This window comes from Otolemur garnettii, unplaced genomic scaffold (genome assembly GCF_000181295.1).
Source record: "Otolemur garnettii isolate 467f Iridium unplaced genomic scaffold, OtoGar3 scaffold00013, whole genome shotgun sequence".
NCBI classification, from domain to species: Eukaryota; Metazoa; Chordata; class Mammalia; order Primates; family Galagidae; genus Otolemur; species Otolemur garnettii.
This window is the reverse complement of record NW_003852408.1, coordinates 22,681,803-22,685,574: the sequence shown is the minus strand read 5'-3', so window position 1 is coordinate 22,685,574 and position 3,772 is coordinate 22,681,803.

Below are 3,772 nucleotides of genomic sequence, written 5' to 3'. Positions count from 1 at the left end.
AAAAAAAAAAAAAAAAAAATTATTCCTAGTGAAGAACCACTCTCCTAGAATGATTTGAGTCCAGAGGAGATCACTGTTATCCTTCCTCCCATCTGCTGAATTTTTTTATCAAGGTGAAATCAGGGGAAAGAAAGAAAGAATGGAAAACAATAATAGGGAAAACAGCTTTGACTCTCATCTAAAGGACACAGTGTAAGAATATACAGCATACTCTCTGGGTGAAGGACTCAACTACAACTTGAACTTTACCTTAAAACCTGAACAATGAAACCTAATCACTTGTACCCTCATATTAATCTGAAATTAAAAAAATTAAAAACTCAATGACAAAATGCTACCAAGAAAGAAAGAAAGAAAGAAAGAAAAAGAAAGAGAAAAGAAAAGGAAAGTAAAACCAGCTTTTAAAGACTAGTCTATAACAAGTCTGTATAGAGTATCTCAGTATCTCGTCTGTGCTGGTGGTTTTGCTTGGCAGTGGGGAAAGTGTGGCAGATACTAGAGGTGCAGATCTGAACAAATCCTTGAAAAAAGATGATGATAAGTAAATATTCATATGTGATTGATAAAATAATACAAGTCTGTATGGTTATAGACTAGAGAGCAAATCATACTGATTTTCACAAGCCATTCCATCCATAGCCACTACGAAGAAAGAAAAGTGACAAAGATGATAAGGGAAATTTAAAAAGGAAAAGTCAGAGTCACTGCTCTATTTTATGATTAGTCTCTCTGGAATATTTTGTGTCATCACTACTCAGTCAGCCTGTCTTAAATTGAATGGATTCAGCAGGAGTCATTCCTTAGAACTGTTCTAAGAAATGTGTGCACCAGGCCATTAATAACACCTGTGATTAGATCACAGCTGGACTCTGGGCAGCCTGTTGAACTTAACTTCTTTGTTGATCCTAATTGACTCTAGTCCTCTAGAGAGTAAAAGCTTTTGTATGGTGTAATATCCATCACATGCACTGTGTAATGCATAATTATGTGATTCTAAAACTGACTTCCTTGGAAGACCTGTTGAGAGTTAAAATCTTTAAGTCAGAAGTAGGGTTATAATTCATTTGATCTGTCATGCCCGATATTTTGGATTGATCTTCCACCAGGTGAGACTCCTAATATAAATTCCACCAAAAGAGAATTATTACTAGCAAAAATAGCTAAGTTCTTAGTCCTAGAACATTACATCTTCCTGATATCCTGTTTCACGAAGTTATTAAAATAAAAACTATATTTAGTTACTCAATATTTAATTAAATCTACAATACCTTTGAATTCATTTAGTTAAAAATGAGTTCATTGCATACTGATTTATTAGAGGCATGAAGTGTGATTTATTAATTGGCTTTTCAAATACTTTACCTGATGTAAGCATTTAAAAAGTTGTTAGAAATTTGAAATAGACACTACAGTTTTCCATTTTGCCTAGTCCATGGTCAAAATATATAGAATGCCATTTAATAGTTGATCTAAATTTTAGTAATACTAATTATTTGTTCCTTATGGAATCGTAACCTTTAAAAATTTTCAACTTTATCTTCAATGTGCTGCTGTTATGAAATTTAACACTTAAATTTGATGTATGTCTGAGATTTCTATTGCTTCATAACAAGTTATTACAAACTTAGGGCCTTCAAACAACACACATTAGTCATCTGATAGTTTCTGTGGATTAGGAAGCCAGTTACGGCTTAACTAGTTTGTCTGTCTTGGGGCCTCTTCCGAGGCTGTAGTCAGGGTTCTGTCTGGTTTTTGGGTTCTTGGGTTCCTTTCCTGAGACTGGGCCCTCTTCTATGCTCATGTGGCAGCATATATTTCCTTACAGCTGTACAACTCTGGGAAATTTGCCTCTTCTTTGGGGCTCACAGGAGAACATCTTTCTGATACTTCATTCTCTTTGAAAAGCTCTTTTGAGGGTGGCGCCTATGGCTCAAAGGAATAGGGCGCTGGCCCCATATACCAGAGGTGGTGGGTTCAAACCTGGCCTCGGCCAAAAAACTGCAAAAAAAGGAGAAAGGCTCTGTTGGTTAGATAGATCTCCCATAATTTGAAAGTCAATTAATAGTAACCTAGTCATGGAGTGAGATCCCATCATATTCATAGATTATGTCCACACTCAAAGGGAGGGATTACACAGGGTGAAGACAATAGGTGGGAATCTCCTGAGCCATCTTTAAATTCTGCTTCTCACAAGTGCAACTCAGATCGAACACACTTCTAAAATACCTTTAAAATAAGTAATTTTTAACTTGACATTTTATTCAAGAAATTAAAAATTCACATGTAACTTGTGTTTTGAACTACATGTTTGTGTCACCCCAAATTCATACACTGAACCCCTAATCCTCAATGTGACAGTATTGGGACTACTAGGGTCAGAAGAGGTCATTGGGAGTGTGTGGCTGTGATTCTGACTGTGGTCAGTTTAGGAGAGAACAGATGGAGAGAACGTAGAAATGGCAAGTAGAGAAATTGGTTTTAAGGATGTTTGCTTTAAATAGAGTAAAAAAATGAGGAAGTCTTTCATAGGGGATGGGTGGAAAGGAAAGGTTTTCTTTCCAAGTAAGCGATATTATAGTATGCTGTGTAATGGAAATGATAATGCTGCAGAACTGAAAAGTAATGGCAGAAACCAAGGAACAATTGGAAGGAAGTAAACATCGCCTCTCCCCTCCTCCTTTGAGTACGTTTAGCAGAAAAATTCATAAGAATATTCTAGTAAGATACATAGAATATATATCACTGAAAAATTCATAAGAATATTCTAGTAAGATATATAGAATATATATCACATAAGAATATATATCACTCAGTGTAGGTTGATGGCAAACCTCAAAACCCACTTTTATATAAGTGAACAGATATAATTTTGTAGCCTAGAAGTCAATTGTTCCTTCGATGTGTCTGGTTTTTATGAAGAAAGAGAGTAAGCCCTATCCAAGGCATATTGATCCCTAATAGCCTTTTAATTCAAAATATTCTTTATACCTCTTTGGGGCAGGACATAATCATAAGAGGGACTTTAACAAATGCAATCAGTGTACCTAATTCTTTGTACCCCCAATGAATCCCAAACAATAAAGATTTATAGTTTAAAAAAAAAACAAACTCTTAAAAGTCTCTTTATAACAAGTAGTCATATTTGGGGGTGAAATTTCAGGAAGTCCTCAGTACTAACATGAAGATATTTAGGACATATTTCTAGTTTAAAGAAAAATAAAGAAGTAAAAGAATTTTTTTTTTTTTGAGACAGTCTCACTATGTTGCCCTTGGTAGGGTGCTGTGGCATCACAGCTCACAGCAACTCCCAACTCTTGGGCTTAAGCGATTCTCTTGCCTCAGCTTCCCAAGTAGCTGGGACCACAGGTGCCTGCCACAATGCCTGGCTATTTTTTGTTGCAGTTGTCATCATTGTTCAGCTGGCCCAGGTTGGGTTTGAAACTGCCCCCTAGGTGCATGTGGCCGGCACCGTAACAACTGTGCTACAGGCGCTGAGCTGTGAAGTAAAAGAATTTTAAACATGATATTCCTCCCCCCCTTTTTTTGGTGAAAATCAGTTTCATGTATATTTAAATTACTGTAAATGAAGAAAAGTAGTGGGAGTAAGGGGTTCAGGAGTGGGAGAGAGTTTACTCCTGGGCAGCAAATGCAATAGTCAGCCTGGGACTTGGGAATGTTCCAGGCAAAACTAAATTTGTTCATGAATACCAGAAAAGCAAAAATACTAGAAACTGTAATATTGACCTGTAGAAAACATAAAGCATTCACATAG